Source organism: Oryctolagus cuniculus, chromosome 15, assembly GCF_051225735.1.
Source record: "Oryctolagus cuniculus isolate XC-2025 breed Fujian yellow rabbit chromosome 15, ASM5122573v1, whole genome shotgun sequence".
NCBI classification, from domain to species: Eukaryota; Metazoa; Chordata; class Mammalia; order Lagomorpha; family Leporidae; genus Oryctolagus; species Oryctolagus cuniculus.
In genome coordinates this window covers 10642212-10661272 of record NC_142881.1, presented here as the reverse complement: position 1 = coordinate 10661272, position 19061 = coordinate 10642212, and the positions used below count along the sequence as shown (strand labels likewise).

The 19061-nt window shown below is 49.9% G+C and overlaps 1 protein-coding gene and 1 long non-coding RNA gene across 6 annotated transcripts in view; both read left to right on the top strand.

The window, feature by feature from the left end:
- The window catches only part of SEC23IP (SEC23 interacting protein), a 55256-nt gene extending 51029 nt beyond the window's left edge, over window positions 1-4227 (top strand). For 3 of the 4 annotated variants that reach the window (XR_016221916.1, XM_008270608.5, XM_089314231.1), the window contains exon 19: window positions 2748-4227. The gene's annotated coding sequence lies outside the window, so the exon portion shown is untranslated. Of the gene's footprint in view, window positions 1-1155; window positions 1268-2747 lie in introns of all 4 variants that reach the window. The other variant, XR_016221914.1, reaches the window with a different exon arrangement.
- An 829-nt stretch (window positions 4228-5056) lies between these two features.
- On the top strand, window positions 5057-8225 carry LOC149121905 (uncharacterized). 2 transcript variants are annotated; one of them, XR_016221918.1, is made up of 3 exons: window positions 5057-5194; window positions 6349-6403; window positions 8089-8225. It is a non-coding gene; the product is annotated as an uncharacterized LOC149121905 (long non-coding RNA). The 2 variants fall into 2 exon arrangements; XR_016221917.1 differs by lacking the exon at window positions 8089-8225 and adding an exon at window positions 6660-6724.
- The last annotated feature ends 10836 nt before the right edge of the window (window positions 8226-19061 follow it).

The following is a 19061-nucleotide window of genomic DNA, read 5'->3' as shown; positions in this document are numbered from 1 at the left end:
TTCAGTTCTCAGCTCCCTGCCTTGACCTGGTCCAGTCCAGGCAATTGTAGGTGTTTGGGGGAGTGAACTTCTGGATGGGAGATCTCTGACTGACTGACTGTCTCTCTTTCCTTGTCTCTGTCCCTCTCCCTTAAATAAATTTTTAAAATATATGTAATCTAGTCTTTTTTTTTTTTTTTTTTTGACAGGCAGAGTGGACAGTGAGAGAGACAGAGAGAAAGGTCTTCCTTTTGCCGTTGGTTCACCCTCCAATGGCCGCCGCGGCAAGCGCGCTGCGGCCAGCGCACCGCACTGATCTGATGGCAGGAGCCAGGTACTTATCCTGGTCTCCCATGGGGTGCAGGGCCCAAGCACCTGGGCCATCCTCCACTGCCCTCCCGGGCCACAGCAGAGAGCTGGCCTGGAAGAGGGGCAACCGGTACAGAATCCGGCGCCCCGACCGGGACTAGAACCCGGTGTGCCGGCGCTGCTAGGTGGAGGATTAGCCTATTGAGCCGCAGCGCTGGCCCTAATCTAGTCTTTATTTAAGTGTTTCTATTTATTTTTAGTTCTTTTTATTTTTATTTATTTATTTTTAAAGATTTATTTATTTGAAAAAGTTAGAAGGAAAGACAGAGATCTTCCATCTACTGGTTCATTCCCCAAAGTGGCCACAATAGCCAGGGCTGAGCCAGGCCAAAGCCGTGAACTTCATCCAGGTTTCCCTTGTGGGTGGCAGGAGCCCAAACACTTGGGTCATTTGCGGCTGCTCCCCCAGGCCATTGGCAGGGAGCAAGATCAGAAGTGGAGCAGCCAGGACAAGAACTAGTGCCCATATGGGATGGGTGTCTCAGGTGTGGCTTTACCTGCTACACCACAACACTGGCCTCTCTTTTGGTTTGTACATGTTTTTTATTTGAATTTTTAGTTTAGAAGAATATGGTATGAGAAGGATTTGGTTTTTTTCTGAAGTATTTAATCTTTGTACCTGTGCTATCTTGTGCATAATGCATGCTTTGTCACTGGTTTGATGTTTTTATCATATGCCTGATACCTGTTTTCTAGGCTTTTTGCTGTCTTCTGTTACTTCTTTGTATATTTCACTGATTTGAAGTCAAGAGTCTGGCCTCTGATTCGATCCAGCCTTTTTTTTTTTTTTTTTTTTTTTTTTGGCAGATCGAGTTAGACAGTGAGGGAGAGAGACAGAGAGAAAGGTCTTCCTTCCGCTGGTTCACCCCATAAATGGCTGCCACAGCCGGAACTACGCCGATCCGAAGCCAGGAGCCAGGTGCTTCTTCCTGGTCTCCCATGGGGGTTGCAGGGGCCCAAGCACTTGGGCCATCCTCCACTGCCTTCCCGGGTCTCAGCAGAGAGCTGGACTGGAAGAGGAGCAACTGGGACTAGAACCTGGTGCCCATATGGGATGCTGGCGCCACAGGCAGAGGATTAACCAAATGAGCCATGGTGCCAGCCCCTTTTTTAATTTATTTATTTGAGAGAGTTACAGACAGAGAGACAGAGAGAAAGGTCTTCCTTCCACTGGTTCACTTCCTAAATGGCCGCAAGGCTGGAACTGCCCTGATCTGAAGCCAGGAGCCAGGAGCTTCTTTTGGGTCTCCCATGCGGATACAGGGGCCCAAGGACTCGGGCCATCTTCTTTCTACTGCTTTCCCAGGCCATGGCAGAGAGCTGGATCAGAAGAGGAGCAGCCGGGACTCGAATCGGCGCCCATATGGGATGCTGGTGCTTCAGGACAGGGCTTTAACCTGCTGCGCCACAGCGCTGGCCCCTAGTTAAAATTCTTTTTAAAGATTTATTTGTGGGGCTGGTTCTGTGGCATAGTAGGTTAAGCCTCCACCTGCAATGCTGGCATACCATATAGGAGCCAGTTTGAGTCTTGTCTTCTCTACTTCCTGTCTAGCTCCCTGCGGATGGCCCAAGACCCTGAGCCCCTGCAGCCACATGGGAGACCTGGAAGAAACTCCTGGCTCCTGTCTCAGCTGCAGCCATTGCAGCCATTTGGGGAGTGAACCAGAGGATGGAAGACCTCTCTCTTTGTGCCTGCAATTGTGCTGCTCAAATAAATAAATATTTTTTAAAAAAGATTTATTTGTTTCTTTGAAAGGCAGAGTGACAGAGAGAAAGAGATCTGAGAGAGAGAGAGAGAGAGAGAGAGAGAGAGAGAGAGAGAGAGAGAATCTTCCATCTGGTTCACTCCTCAAATGGCTGCAAGAGCCAGGGCTGGGCCAGATTGAAGCCGGGAGCCAGGAATGCTCTCTGGGTCTCCCACATGACTGACAGGAGTCTAATTACTGGGGCTGTCTTCTGTTGCTTTTCCAGCTTAGGCGGAAGCTAGATTGGAAGTGGAGTGTCCTGGACCCAGACAGGGCCCCTGTGGGATGCTGGCTTTGCAGGCGGCAGCTTAACTCGCTGTGCCACAGTACCATCCCCAGATTGTTCTTTAAGTGCCTCAAAGTAACCTGATGGAGCGTTGACTCTGCAGTTGCTGTTCATTTTGTGTCCTTGCTTTGCTCCGAAGACAGTCATGCTAGTGAACCTTTCTGAGCGCCTAGTGAACCTTTCTGTGCACCGCCGGGGCCCTTCTGCCGCGTGCCAGGCCTGCCTGGGAACCGGTGCCGCTGCCCACATCTCCACCGGCAGTTTGGGGGCTTGGTGGTGTGTTGTCTTACTGGAGGGAGGAACACAGCAAGTTTATTACTACTGCAGACGTGCAGCACTCACTGAGGGGTCTTGTTTTTCTTTCCAAGACTGTCTTCACAGAAGGTCCGGAGTGAGGTGCATCGCTGGGAGACCCTGCGAGGATGTTCCCAGTCTGCTCCTGCGATGGTGCCAGAAAAGTGACTTCAACAAGTGCTCAGAGGGAGAATCCATTGGGAAGAAGATATGCAGCCAACGGACAGAAGCAAATGAGTGCCACACTTGGACAGCGTAGATGAGAAAGTGTAATTATAACAGTGACTCAGTGAGAATTTCTCAGACCAGTTTAGTTGTGAAAGATGTGTGATAACAATGAAGAAAACCTTGTAGCATGCAAACGGTTACTTCTGTCCCTTAAACCATTGTGGGCTATTAAACTTGCATTTTTCTTTTTATTAATGTAGTATTTTCTTTTTATTCAACTATGGACTTCTTGAGAAACTACAGTGATAGGATTTTTAGGAAATTTATGTTCTACTTGAAGTGTGAATTGTGGCTCTGAGCTGCCTTACTTGTTAAGAGAAGTAACCAAGATCACTTGTGCCCAGGTGGGCTGGACGCTGCTGAGAGCCTCCTTGTGAGCGAGCTGGTGCGCCCTGCTCTCCCAGCATGCTCTGCTCCAGCAGGGAGGGAAGCAAATGAGAGCTTTCTGTGTTGTCTTCTGAGGCAGCTGGGTATCGCTGCGTTGCCAAAGTTCCAATTGGTGTGAGAACCAAAGTGGAGCTTTTAGGGTTTTTTGTTCTGTGTTGATTCCAGTTATACCAAAGTGTTGGAAAGTATGAAATGTATTTCTTCCAGGCTGCAAGTCTACTTCCCGAGAAGACTGCTCTGTACTGTTTCACTTTTGTTTCTCTGTACATTGAGATTATCTAGATGTTTTCCTAATACTACATGGGAATGCTGATTTTTCTTCTTTTGTGATAAAGTAGAAACATTTTACATTGTTTACATAGTTCTCATGGAACATGGAATTTTTAGAAAGTGACACAATACACATTTTTTGTGTATAAATTCTAATTAGTGTGAATAAAGCAGTAACATCAATGCATTTTTTAAAACAGCAAATTTCTGTATTTCTCTTACCTTCCTTGAAAGTATTTCTATGACTTTAACGTCCATTCCATTTCTGTTGTGAGTACCAGTTAGTTAGTTAATATGTGACATCAGCATTGGTGCCTGGTAATAGGAGTAGAACAGGAAAGCTGTAGGGGAGCAGTTGACCCCAGACAGCACGTGTGTGTGTGTGTGTGTGTGTGTGTGTGTGTGTGAGTGTGAGAGTGTGTGAGAGATATCTCTTTCAGCTGCCTCAGTCTCCGTCAGGATGCAGCATTCAGTGCTTCCAGACGGCTCGGTGGCCAGCCTGGACAGGAATAGTTTCCTCTGCTCCTTTCCAGCCTTCATATCTCTACCCCAGGACTACTGCTTTTCACTTAATTTTTACCTAACTTCCCTAAACTGGTGAAATAAGAAAAAAAATGAGGGTTATCTGTGTATATTTTAATAAACTCCTATTTGATTTTTTTCATCTTACAGCTGGTTTTGTTTGTGTCATTCCATCTGTCATCTGAGTAGTTGGCAAGGAGAGGGACACTTGGAATCTTTTTATTTTCTAATTTTTCTCTTGAGAGAGAGATCGAGCACCCACCTGCTGGTTCACTCCCCGGTACCTGCAGTGCCCCTGGTTCCGGAGCTGAAGCTGTGAGCTGGAGCACATTCCAGGGCTCACACACAGATGGCAGGGCCCCTGAGCCGTCCCTGCCACTCCCCAGGTCTGCTTTAGCAGGAAGCTGGAGTCAGGAGTTGGAGCCGGGCTTTGAACTCAGGCAGTCCTGTGTTGTATGCAGGCATCTTAGCGTCTTCATTACTAGGCCAGACCCTTGCTCTGGGCCTGGAATCTTGCTGCTTCAGTTTAGAACTTGTGGAATCAGGAGCTGGATTCTTCGGGTGACTGTGCGTAGACACAGGTCTACATCTCTCTTCAGTGTCAGCACAGGTCCCCTGAGGACAGTCGGTCCTGATGAACGGTATTGTTCACTGTTATCACCCCGTGCCTGGGCCAGGCTCTTACCACACAGTAAGGCATTTTCCAAGTACGTGTTGAATAAGTGAAATTTAAAAATCAAAACTGTAGTTGGCAGAGACCCTGGGAGACCACCCGGTTTAGTGGTTTGCAAGCTTTACAAAGCATTTGGACCCCTTTGCAAATGAGAGCATGCGTTGTGCCTCTCCATGAACGGGATGAGTCCCGCATGGAGGGAAGCTTGGTTCCTGACTCTCCCCGAGGCCTGCTCCTCACCTCCCAGGAAAGCCTCCGCAGCCCCTAATCGGGTTTCATGCCCTCGTCTCGCCAGGCGAGGGAGGTCGAGCCTCCAGCCATTCCGCAGGTGTTGCACGTGTGGAGTGGGACAGAAAGGACAAGGCAAGGAGCCGAGGCGTCAGGCCTGGTCTGTTAGCGAGGAGCGGACCCTGCCTGCCAGTCGGGATGAGATGGAGCCAGGTAGGATGCCGTCTCACAACCAGAACGTGATCCCTGGGGAAGGATGCCACGCAGACGATAGGGATCCGTGGGCCAGCCACCTGGGGAATAAACCAGCAGATGGAAGACCTCACTCTCTCTCTCCCCTCCCCCCTCCCCCTTCTCCTCCCTCCACCTCCCCCTCCTCTCTCCTTTCTCCCTCTCCCCCCTCCCCATCTCTCCCTCTCTCTACCCCTTTCTTCCTCTCTCCCTCTCATCCTCTCTCCCTCTCTCTCTGCCTTAATAAATAAATAAAAAAAGAGATTTATTTGAAAGAGTTACACAGAAAAGGAGAGGCAGAGAGAGAGAGAGAGGTCTTCCGTCCGCTGGTTCACTCCACAATTGGCCACAATGGGTGGAGCTGCGCCGATCTGAAGCCAGGAGCCAGGAGCTTCTTCCGGGTCTCCCATGCAGGTGCAGGGGTCCAAGCACTTGGGCCATAGCAGAGAGCTGGATCAGAATTGGAGCAGCTGGGTCTCGAACTGGCGCCCATATGGGATGCTGGCACTTAAGGCCAGGACATTAACCCACTGCACCACAGTGCTGGCCCCTGGCCAATTTCTTCTATCATGAAATTCTTCAACTTCCTAGAGGAGTTGTGAGGGTGAAAGAAAAATGTGAACCAAGTGTGTCTGTGGGCACACAGTGGGCACGCACAGTGTTGGCTGATTGTTACTGGCCTTCTGCCTTGAGCACTCGGGTGAGGGAGGCCCAGCCCTGTACTGCCAAGGCCACTGCCAATTCCTGTCTTCCTTGGATGCCACTTTGGCTTCCTGTGGTTCAGGTTTGCCAGAGAACCCCTGGACAGTTTTCTTAACCTCACTTTTAGATGAAGTGAGTTTTCTCTCTCCCTTTCTCTCTCTCTCTCTCTCGGTCTTGATCTCTGTGGTCCGAATCCCTCCCAGAGTTATAGTTTTCTCTGAAGGCTTTGGCAGCCCATTCGCCAGTGTGGTTGGCCTTATTGTCGTGAACGGGGCTCTTCCCCAAACAGTTTGCAAGGGGACAGTTTTGGTCCCAGGAAAGTGTGGATTATTTCCCACTTGCCTCATGCCCATCCACCTGACTGCTCCCCATCGTTAGTGCTAATTGAGATTTCAGCTGTTTTTCTTGGCCTTGTTGAACACTGGTTTTTTCAGGTGTAAGATGTAGATCCTGTTGACGCACGGAGCTGTAAGGATCCAGTGGGCTTAGGTAAGAAGCCAGGCGCTGGGGGGTGCTGGCTTTGCATTCTTTCTAATATCAGCCCCAGGACACGATCTTTCCTAGACTTTCCCAGAGCTGTCTTCACTGTTGAAAAATGGCCCAGGGAGAAAAACGATTTTGATCAGAAAAGGCTTTGTTTACAGCTGCTTGTGCAGAAAGACTGACAGCAGCGAAGGGGCTGCTAATGCTTGTTTTGAGAGGCAGAGAGACAGCCAGGGCTCCCGTCTACCGGTTCTCTTCCCAGATCTCTGCCAGTGGAGTCAGGAGCCAGGAACCCGTCTGGATCTCCTAGCGGGGTGCAGGGCCCCAACCGTTTGAGCCATCACCTGCTGCCTCCCAGGTGTGTATTAGCAGGAGGCTGGAATTGGGAGTGGAGCTGGGACTCTCGGACCCAGGTACTGGGTGCAGGTGTCTCAATGGCTAAACCAGTAGGCCAAATGCCAGTCCCTCAGCTCATTAGACTTAAAAAAAATACACATAATTATGCAAATTACCATCTTAACCTAAATATACATTTTTTTAAAAAAGATGTTACTTATTCATTCGACAGAGAGAGAGAGAGAAAGAGAGAGAAAGAGAAAGAGTCTTCCATCCGCAGGTTCACTCCCCAGATGGCCGCAACGGCTGGAGCTACACCAGTCCAAGGCAGGAGCCAGGAGCTTCTTCCGGATCTCCCATGTGGGTGCGGGGGCCCAAGGACTTGAGCCCTCTTCTACTGCTTTCCCAGGCCATAGCAGAGAGCTGGATCAAAAGAGGAGCAGCTGGGACTAGAACCGGCGCCCATATAGGATGCTGGCACCACAGGCAGAGGATTAACCTGTGTCACAGTGCTGGCCCAAGTATACAATTTAATGGTATTAACCACTTGATAATCATTGTACAGCTGTCACCACCATCCGTCTCCAGAACTCATTTCATCGTGCAAAACCGAAACCCTATACACACTAGGCAGTAGCTCCCCCTTCCCCGTTGTCCCAGCCACTGGCAGCCACCATTCTACTTTCCGCCTGCTATCATCAGCCTGCAGCGGGGGTCGCCCAGCATTTGCCCTCCTGTGATGGGCTTGTCCTCCCCCCTATTCTGCCCCTGCATCACGTCTTCAAGGTGGATTCCTGCTGCAGCAGGTGCAGAGTTCCCTCTCTAAGGCTGAATCACCTTCCACCATGTGTGCACACCACAGTTTGCTTATGCATTCATTGGTCAGTGGACACGGGGTTGCTTTCGCGCCTCGGCTACCCTGAGTCATCCACTTACGAATATGGGGGCACAGTCTCGCTGGCAGTCCTTGCTTGCAGTTCTTTGGGTACATACGCCAGCGGGGTTTGGAAAGCTGTACAGCACTGAGGAATAAGGTCCCTGTGTCCTCTCCGTGTTTTCAGCAGCTCTGGGATGAGGGTCTGACTGCACACCCCTGCCCCCTAGGTGGCTGGGACGCAAAGGTGCTGTCTGTGTCTGGTTGTGTAGCTGTGTGAGGGGCCTGCAAAGCCCCTTGGCCTGCTCTCTCAGCACTCGGGCTTGCAGGAGGCATAGGATGAATGGGAGATTTCTTGTTATTGTTAACTTGCAGGACTTGTACGAATGTACATTTTTCTATTTTATTGTGTAATTCCAAACTCTGAAATGACCCTGAACAATGTGCACACTGCAATAAAGCATCAACATTCGACTTCCAGGAAAAGAAAAAACGCAGTGGAAGAAACAGCAGCAGAGAGAGGCAAAGAAATGGGCTGGGAAACACTGGCGTGATGGAATGCCGGGGCTGGTTTTCACATCTCTCCCCATCGCGTAAACTCGCTACATTATTCAGGGCAGCTTGGCTCATCCTGGCAGAAGATTGAGAAGAATCTCTGTGTCTATCAAAGGGAGACGGTTGTATAAATTGCAGTCTCTTGTGCTGTGGCGTCCTAGAAGAGACCATGATCAAGCTCTGTTGAGAAAGATCTATGAAACGTTTAGAGTAAAATAGCAAAGGGAAAATGCTGAGTAGATTGTATAAGATGTGTTCTTTGTGGAAAGTGGGGATAAGAATGTGTGTGTGTGTGTGCAGGCACTGAAGCCTGCTCAAGTGTGTCTTTTTTTTTAATTTTTTGACAGGCAGAGTGGACAGTGAGAGAGACAGAGAGAAAGGTCTTCCTTTGCCGTTGGTTCACCCTCCAATGGCCGCCACGGCCGGCGCACTGCGGCCGGCGCTCCGCGCTGATCTGATGGCAGGAGCCAGGTACTTATCCTGGTCTCCCATGGGGTGCAGGGCCCAAGCACTTGGACCATCCTCCACTGCCTTTCCAGGCCACAGCAGAGAGCTGGCCTGGAAGAGGGGCAACCGGGACAGAATCCGGCGCCCCGACCGGGACTAGAACCCCGTGTGCTGGCGCCGCAAGGCGGAGGATTAGCCTAGTGAGCCGGGACCCGGCCACTCATGTGTGTCTTTGTATAATTAAACTCTGGAATGATGAATAAAGAAATCGGTATCAGTGGTTGTGGCTAGGGCGAGAGGGAGATTTCACGGTATCACATTTTATGTGTATTTTTTGTTTCTGGGCCATGTGAATTTATCACCTACTGCAAAGAAAGACAGGAAGAGCTTACATTTTCCCACCAGCTTGACCACGGACGAGGCTCAAAATCTAAATTCAGCTGATGTATAGACAATGAACAGTTGCACAATTTCCTATAAGGAAAACAAATCTCTGGTGCAGCCTCTTAGGGATTCTTTTTTTTTTGATCAAGGGAGCCAATAACTTCTGATCCCAACCTCGCAGAAGGCAGAGAGGAGGTAGGGGAAGGTGTTGGTGCTCCAGATGTCACTGGCAACTGATCCCCAGCTCTTTGGAGCTCGGCAGGGGAGGAAGCCAAAGCCTAGACGGACCAGGAGTGAGCCTTCTCGGGGCTGGCTCTGTCTCCTTTACATAGCCCTGCCAGCAGCACCCCTGGGAGGTGGTCCCCAGCTCAACAGCCAACCTTTGCTTGCCTGAATGTTTACAACCTACAGCAGCTCATGAATAAGCAAGAAGCCCCTATGGCTGCTCTCCCTAGAGGATCCCCAGGCAGGATTTGCTTGTCGGAAGGGAGGCCTAGGTGGAGGTTCTCTGTCGCCCCACCCCACCTCCCCTGGAGAAGCAGGTGCGGCTGAGACTCCTCCATACCAGGGAGACATCGCCCGCCAGGGCACAGGGAGCTGGCAGAGCAAGCCTGACTCTGGTAGGCCATGTGAGTGCATCCTGAGCTCCAGGAGTATACTGTCCACCACGTCACGCTTGAAACAGAGGACGGGGCAGGTGTTTGGTCTAGCAGCAGCAAAGGTGCCACTTGGGACACCCGCATCCCACATCATCACGCTTGGCCTGAGTCCCAGCTTGGCTTCTGACTCCCGCTTCCTGCTAATGTGCTTCTTAGGGGCAGCAGGTAATAGCTCCAGTGGCTGGGTCCTGCCACCCATGTGGAGACTCAGGTGGAATTCTTGGCTCCTGGCTTTGGCCTGGCCCAGTCCCAGCTGTTATGGGCACTTGGAGAATGAACCAGCAGATGGAAAATCTCTTTCAAAATTTTTTTAATTTAAAGATAATTATTTTTTAATGAAATGATATGTATATATCTATATAGACTAATTAAAAAAAAAAGAGCTATGCCAGGCAAATGTGACAGCAGTCCCAAGTAGCTTAGTTTCAGACAAAATATATTTATGGCAAAACAACAACATATAACCAAAGACAAGGCAAAGTGTTTCGTGCTGATGAAAGGAACAATAGGAAGAACGTACAGTAATCACAGACATATGCCCCAACATTACACCCTGGATACACATCAAGTATCTTGTAACGGCCTTCAGAGATCTATAAACCAAGAACTGCAGTTGGAGATTTTAACACATACTCAGAAGCTAATAAATCAGCAGAAAAACCAAGGATAGAGAAGACTTTAACAATGTGCTTACTTAGACTAGCAGAGAAAACTTTTCATTTCAGAAACATAGGATACCTTCTTTAAAAAAATCTCAGCACAGGTTCTTTAGGGCACACGCAGAACAAAACCAGGCACCGCTTTAAAGGACGCCTCAGTGGGTTTGAAAGAGATGACTTCACATAAACCATGTGTAGAAATAGAAACCTAATACAGCTATAAATCAACCTCAGAAGGCGAGACAGCCCTACTGACACCCCAGAACCTGTGCACCTGTGCCTGTGCTGGCGCCTACTTGGTGTGAATCCAGATTTACCTCTGTGTGTGGTCAAAGTGACTGCAGCTGTGGCGGAAGTGGAGCCCACCCTTGCGTGGAGAGAGTAGCCCAGACGTCCAGGTGTGCCCGATCTAATCACGTGTGTCCTTCAAAGGACAGAGCCCTGCCCAGCGGTAGGCAGAAGATGTGGCTGTGGGAGGGTGGTCAGAGAGGTGAGACGTGAGAAAGTGCTGACCTGCTGGTGAGTCGTCTTTTATTATTATTATTTTTTTTTTTTTTTTTAATTCATTTATCTTCATCTTATTTAGAAGGGACAGAGAGCTAGATCCCATCTATTGATTCACTCTCCAGATGCCGGCAACCGTCAGAACTGGACCAGGAGTCAGGAACACGATGTGGGTCTCCCACGTGGGTGGCAGGGACCCAAGCTATCACTTGCTGCCCCCCCAGGGTGCCCGTTAGCAGGGAGCCAGATTGGAAGCAGAGGAGCCCTACTTGAACCCAGGCGCTCCAACATGGTCTGCAGGCGACTCAAGCGGTAACTTCAGCGCGGGGCCAAACGCCCAGCCCTGCTAGCGAGTCTTGAAGATGGAGGAAGGGGACCGGGACCGTGAGCCGTGGGCTGCCGGTGGCCTCTGGAAACTGGGGGTGGTCCTTAGTTGGCACATAGCAAGGAAACAGGGATCAGTCTCAGTTCTAGGATGGCAGGGGGCAGAATTCCCCCGACTGAGTGAGGAAAAGGGTCCTACCCGGGAGCCTCCACAGGGAACACAGCTCCGCGGACTGCAGCCCAGGGAGGCGGGCGTCGACTTCGGACGTGGGGCACAGTACAGAAACAAACCCAGGTGGTTTCACAGCCCCGGCTTGTGTACTTTGTTTCAGCAGTCAGAGAACGCTACAGCAGGCTGGAGACAAGTCCCGTGTGACCGTGTGATCGGAAACTTAACACACCAGGATTAATTCCCAGGTTAGAGAAGACAGGGGGGCCTGCGACTCTGTTAACAAATTATCTCAGAAGTTAGTATTATAAAATGAAACACCATTCAGCGGGTCGGGAATTCAGGTGCGGCTTAGCTGTGAGCTCCGGCTCGGGTCACAGGTGCCAGCTGAGGCTGTAGTCACCCAAGGCTCAGCAGAAGATGGTATTTTTCTTTTTCTTTTTTAAAGATTTTGTTCATTTATTTATTTGATAGGTAGAATCACAGAGAGGCAGAGAGAGAGAGAGATCTTCCATCAGCTGGTTCACCCCCTAAATAAATGGCTGCAATGGCCAGAGCTGGGCTGAACCGAAGCCAGGAGCCTCCTCCCCTTCCCCTGTGCAGGTGCAGGGGCCCAAGCACTTGGGCCATCTTCCACTTCCCGCCCAGCCCACAGCAGAGTGGATCAGAAGTGGAGCACCTGGGTCTCAAACCAGCCAGTGCCCAGATGGGATGCTGGCACTGCAGGCAGTGGCCCCACCTGCTATGCCACAGCGCTGGCCCCAGGATGGGTATTTTTCCACGCCCGTGCCTGTGCTTGTAGGCAGGATGCAGGTACTCGCAGGCTGTTGGCCAGACGCTGCCTCAATTCCTTGTTCTGTGGATGTCTCCATCATTGGAGGCCAGCTCCGCACAGCACGAGCTGACGAACATTGGCGTTGGACGTGACATAGCATCACCCTTGGCGTGGTCTAGAAGTGAGTCTCTAGGACCAGCTCTCACTCAAGGGGAGGGGATCACATAGGGGTTGGGAAGCACCAGGAGTCAGAGATCAGTGGAGCCAAACGGTGAGCTCCCCGCCCAGGAGAGATCCTGGGATTCTTAGACTGGCGATGAGGTAGGACTGGTAATATTTAGACCACGGAACCAGAACTCCACGAAAAGTTACACTTCTGACTATAACTAGAAACAGGAAGGATCAAAAATAAAGGAGTTTGGGTTTGAATTCCAGAAACTAGGAAAAAAAGGAGGGCGTTTGGTACAAAGGTTGCCGACTGGAGTACTTGCATCTCATACTAGGATTGTCACCAGAGGAAAGGCTGTGGAAACCGTGGAGTTCTTGTCTTCACGCAAGAAAGAATTTAGGCGTGAGACTGAGAGCAGATTGATAAGGCTTTTTTGGGGACAAGACATCCATCAGGACGGAAGGAACAGAGAGAGAGCGCGCCCAGTCGCAGGGACTGGGGAGAGCGAGGTTACATGGTTGAGTGGAGAGAGTACACCTGGGCAGCCCAGGTGGGCGGCTCAGCATGGAGGCAGAGGGCTGAGCGGGCAGTCAGGTTGGACTCTAGGTTTTTACGGGAGTCTGCTTACCCACCTCCCCCTCTCCTCCAGGACAAAGGATGGGGAGTCCTGGCGGGAGGGTTTGTTGGGTGAAAATCAGCAAATTCCTCCCCAGATTTGCTGCTACCCCTGGGCAGAGTAGGGGGGCATCTGAGAAGGTTTTATTGCCCCATGTTATCAGGTAACCCCTTTGGTCCCGAGGAGAATTCTCCTGGGAGCTTTGTGGGGAGGGGGAAGGGCTGGGACCACCTGGGAGGTTGTCAGGGTCAGGGCAGGACTTTGGAGTGCAGCATGCTGGGCCTCAGGCCCTTCTCACCCGCGCACGTAGGCCCAGTTTCTGACCTCCTGCCTCACAGAGTGCCTGGGTTCCAGTCCCTGCTGTGCCCCCAGCTCTGGTTTCCTGCTCACGCGCATGCTGGGAGGCCGCAGGCGATGGCCCAAGCATTTGGGTCCTTGCACCCACATGGGAGATCCAGTCTGAGTTCCGGCTCCTGGCTTTGGCCTGGCACAGTCCTGGTTATTGTGGGCATTTGGGAAGTGAGCCAACAGACAGGAGATCTCTTGTCTCTCTGCTTTTCAGATAAAATGGAAATAAGTAAAAAAAAATTAGAAATTTGAAAAAGGAAAAGAGAAATGGTAAACACAGAAGTCAGGGAGGCCGGCGCCGGGGCTCACTAAGCTAATCCTCTGCCTTGCGGCGCCGGCACACCAGGTTCTAGTCCTGGTCAGGGTGCCAGATTCTGTCCCGGTTGCCCCTCTTCCAGGCCAGCTCTCTGCTGTGGCCAGGGAGTGCAGTGGAGGATGGTCCAAGTGCTTGGGCCCTGCACCCCATGGGAGACCAGGATAAGTACCTGGCTCCTGCCATCAGATCAGCGTGGTGCACCGGCCGCGACGGCCATTGGAGGGTGAACCAACGGCAATGGAAGACCTTTCTTTCTCTCTGTCTCTCTCTCTCACTGTCCACTCTGCCTGTCCAAAAAAAAAAAAAAAAAAAGGAAGTAGTGAAGTGAACCAGGGGATTTTTGGGAATCTAAAGCCTGGCTTTTGGCGGGTGGATGGTAAGTGGGTGCTGTGGACACAACTTCTGGAGAGTTCGTCTTGTTCTGATGCCGGGAGCAGCAGCCTGGAAGTGAGGCGGGGCACACCCGCGGCTGCTGGACTGGCCTGGGTCCCCAGGTCTGAACCCTCTGCATCCTTGTTGTAGGCAGGCATATAGAATAAAATTGATCAGGTCTGTGAGCCGGAGACCACGCCTTCACCACGCCACTGTGTGACCTCAGTGTCCCTACCTGGCCGCGCCTGTGTGCTCACCGGCCAATCAGGCTCATTAACCACTCCCCTTTGGAAGTGCATTAAAAGCCTGGGACATGGTGGGCTCTGCTCTACTTTTGGCTTTTTGGGCTTTTGCCAGTGCGGGGCTTGCTGCTCTTGCGCCTCCAGGGCACACGGCCTTCGGGCCACCGCCTCACGAGTCCTGGCCTGGATGCTCCTCCACGGGGCTGGCTCCTGCTTGGCATGAATCCAGATTTACCTCTCTTTTGGATAGGACCCTCACTCTCCTATGCACTTCTCTCACCGAATAGAAGTTTAAAATGTACCATGCTGTCTCGTTCATTTATGCCGGTATTCAGAATTCTTCTCTGACTGTTAGGCAAGAACCCACGCAGGCTTATTGATATTGGGAATTTATTAATAAGCACGTGGTGATATCACATGGCGCCCCATATTCCAATATCACATGGTACCCCAGGTGGGACTTTTGGGGGATTTTTAGGGAACCATATTCCGATATCATCCTGAATTATTTTTTTTAAAGATTTATTTTATTTGAAAGGCAGAGTTACAGAGGCAGAGAGAGAGAGAGAGAGAGGTCTTCCATTGTGTCAAGGGACTCAATGTTCAATAGGTTATTTTGCTTGGTTGTTTTAAAACAAGTCTTGTTCTTCATAAACTTAAATGTGAGTTTGTAACTGGCCCATTTCTAGCTTCTGTACCTCTGCTTGCTTGATATTGGCCAAGGCCGCTAGACTGTGGTTTCCCCTCTCTCCTCCTGGTGCGGACACAGGATAGCACAGGTGTCGTCAAGGTTACAAAAAGGCCGGCGCCGCGGCTCAATAGGCTAATCCTCCGCCTTGCGGCGCCGGCATACCGGGTTCTAGCCCTGGTCAGGGCGCCAGATTCTGTCCTGGTTGCCCCTCTTTCAGGCCAGCTCTCTGCTGTGGCTCTGGAGTGCAGTGGAAGATGGCCCAAGTGCTTGGGCCCTGCACCCCATGGGAGACCAGGAGAAGCACCTGGTTCCTGGCTTCGGTTCAGCGCAGTGCACCAGCTGCTGGAGGGTGAACCAATGGCAAAGGAAGACCTTTCTCTTTCTCTCTCTCACTGTCCATTCTGCCTGTAAAAAAAAAAAGTTACAAAAAAACCTGGCTAATTAGCTAATTGCTTCTCACTTCCGTATGCCTGCTCACACGCATAATCAAATGTCTGATAAAAAGCAGGTTCTGCCTTTACAAAGTCCCACCACTGCAACTTGGGGCTGTCTTCTCTGGACTTGCTCTGAGAGGGCAGTCACCAGCTGGCTAATAAAGACTCCTAATTTGACTTCAAAAGTCTCGCTGTGATTTAATCCTTGCACCCCACAACACCATTTGCTGGTTTACTCCCCAAATGGACACAACAGCCAGAGCTGAGCCAATCCGAAGCCAGAAGCTTCTTCCTGGTCTCCCAGGTGGGTGCAGGGGCCCACGGACTTGGGCCATCGTTGGCTTTCCCAGGCCATTGCAGGAAGCTGGATTGGAAGTGGAGCAGCCGGGACTTGAAGCCGCGCCCATATGGGATGCCAGCACTGCAGGCGGTGGCTTTACCTGCTGTGCCACAGTGCTGCCCCAACTTCTATATCAGAGAAATCAGTTTCCATCTTCCTTAAGCCACTTGGCTCTCACTTACATGCAGCTGAACCTAAATAATAACTAATTCATAACTGAGACAAATTGTCCTTATTTTCAGATGGAATGAGAATTTATATAATAAACAGGAGAGGAAAGCACTAGAACCAGTAAGAATGAAAGGTTCAGCAAGGTTTGGAGCTAGAAACATTAATAGCACTCCCTATTCTAGAAATGATTCATTATAAAGTAAAAAGAAAGTGAGATGCCAATTAAAATGGCAAAATCCCAAACCTCACACACCTATAAATTTTCAAGGAATTAGCATAACTAAAAAGTCCTGAGAACTTTATGAAGAAAGATTTGAAACCCTATTAAGGGATATAAAATAAGACATAAATAAATGCAGGGTTATGGATGGGATAAAACACAACAGCATTGTTTCTCCCATAATTAGTTTATAAATTCATTGCAACTTCAGTTAAGATTCCAGGGCCATTTCTAAGAGGACTTCATAAACAAATTCTACAAATCATATGGACGAATAAAGCCTCATGAATGGCTAAGGCAATTTTGGGGAAAAGGAGCAAAGAAAGGAGGCATTTGTTACGAAGCCAGGCATAAAACAGGCCCAGGGGAACAGAAGGGCATCCTGGGACAGACCCTCCATCCATGGCAGGTGGTGGTTTACGGAGATGGGGACAGGCTGGGATATTTGGTGCAGAGTGTCCTGAAACAGCCAGTCTCTGGAGAACGGGAAGCAGGGTCTTCCTCTCAGGTCTCAGAGTGAACTCCTAGTGGATTTAAAGACAAAAGCGCGTTGTTAATCCAAGAAAAGGCAGATTATTTTTTGTGATCGTGGGCTGGGGAAGACTGTTAACAAGATCCTAAAAAAAGTGGAAAACATTGTTTTGAATGCATTAAAGATACTTTTTTGACATTGCTGTGGGAGGCACACACTATCGTCAGAGATGTGAGTATGTGATGACTGGTAAGGTACCCTTACAGATTGTGTAGTTGAAAAAGTTAGTTTCGGCCGGCGCCGCGGCTCACTAGGCTAATCCTCTGCCTTGCGGCACCGGCACACCGGGTTCTAGTCCCGGTCGGGGCGCCGGATTCTGTCCCGGTTGCCCCTCTTCCAGGCCAGCTCTCTGCTGTGGCCAGGGAGTGCAGTGGAGGATGGCCCAAGTGCTTGGGCCTGCAGCCATGGGAGACCAGGAGAAGCACCTGGCTCCTGCCATCGGATCAGTGCGGTGCGCTGGCCGCAGAGCGCTGGCTGTGGCGGCCATTGGGGGGTGAACCAACGGCAAAGGAAGACCTTTCTCTCTGTCTCTCTCTCACTGTCCACTCTGCCTGTCAAAAAAATAAAAAATAATAATAAAAAGAAAAAGTTTCTAGAGTATAGAGGAAATCACCTAAGAATCATGGGAACAGCTGAGCTTGGGGCCAACATTGTGGTGAAGTGGGTTAAGAAGCCGATTGTGACACCAGCATCCTATGTGAGTGCTGGTTCAATTCCCGACTGTTCCAGTTCCGATCTAGTTCCCGTCTAATATACCTGTGAAAGCACCAGAAGATGGCTCAAGTGCTTGGGCCCCTGCACCCATGTGGGAGACAAGGATGGAGATCCAAGCTCCTGACTTTGACCTGGCCCAGCTCTGGCCATTATGGCTATTTGGGGAGAAAACCAGTGGATGGACGATCTCTTCTCCCCCTCTCTCTGTAACTCTGCCTTTTGAAGAAATTAAAAAAAAAAATCTTTCTGCCCCAGGATTCAATCCGGGGCACATGTTGCGTTTAGGTTTCCTTCTCCCCAGTCTCCTGTCCATCTGACAGTTTCTTAGGCTTGTTTGTCATGACCTTGACCAAGATCTGTGCTCTACTGAGATTACTTCTAGATCTCTGTGAGTGAGACCCCAGTGGAAAGAAGGGGCCATCAAAGAAGGATGTACTTTTTTCTGAAGGGAGGAGAGAACTTCCACTTTGCTTATGACCTTGTCTAAATACTGACGGAGTCTGTAGATTCAAAAGGCTTCTGTAGCTGTGGCAGCTCATGTCAAGAGCCTCGGGTGATCACTGATGTCATATATAAGTGTTAATTGTTAAGTTAACAACAGGAGTCACTGTGCACTTACTTCCCATGAGGACCTCTGTCCTCAATGAGTTATACTGTGAGAATTAACTGTAAAACATCAAACAGTTTTTTTGGTGTGTGCAAATTGTTGAAATCTTTAGTATAGAGTGGGTCTTCTGTGTATAAAGTTAATCGAAAGTGAATCTTAATGGAGAATGGGACAGGGAATGGGAGAGGGAGGAGGAGGTGGGCTGGGAGGGGAGGCTGGAGGATGGGTATGGTGGGAAGAGCCACTGTATTCCTAAAGTTGTAATTATGAAATTTGTATTCATTAAATAAAAGGTTTCTTTGGGAAAATCAAAAGAAATATATATTTGTTTGTTGGATTGTGATTCTTTGACTGTTACCCTGAGAGGTGATGGACTCACAGAGGTCTCGGCTTATAGTGGGGACACACTGATCCCACTTGATGACCAGTTTTTCATTCATTTGTGCAGTTATTTGATTGCCTGCCTTCCCTGCTAGCCTGGAAGATCCATGAAGGTGAGGACCATGATTTTACAAACTTAGCAAGATGCATGGTGCAAAGTAGTTGTTCTATGAATAGGCTGAATGAATAAATGTATAGTTAATGATCCATAAGCACTTATTTATTTTTTAAGATTTATTTATTTGAAAGGCAGGGAGAGAGAGAGAGAGAGAGGGAGGTTCTATCTGCTGGCTCACTCCCTGAATGACTACAATGGCTGGGGCTGGGCCAGGCTGAAGGCAGGAGCTGGAATTCCATCTGGGACTCCCATGTGGATGGTGGAGGCCCAAGCATTTGGGCCATCGTCTGCTGCTTTTCCAGGAACAGCAGCAGGGAACTGGATTGAGAATGGAGCTATCAGGACTCAAATCAGTGCTCAAATGGGATGCTGGCATTGCAGGCAGTGGCTTACCCACTGTGCCATAATGCCAGCTCCAGTGTTTATTTTGCAACTTTTTAAAAACATTTGCTTGACAGGCGGGGAGAGAGAGTGTTCCCATCCACTTGTTCACTCCCCAAATCCCTGCAATAGCAGCGGAGCCAAAGCTGGAGGCAGTAACACAGTCCAGATCTCACGTGTGGGTGGTGGGAACCCACTTACGTGAGCCACTTCCTGGGATCTACATTCACAGGAAGCCGGAGTTAGGAGCTGGAGCCAGGAATCAAACCCAAGTACCTCATGTGGGATGGCGGTGTCCTATCAGACCCCATAAGTAGTTTCAATGA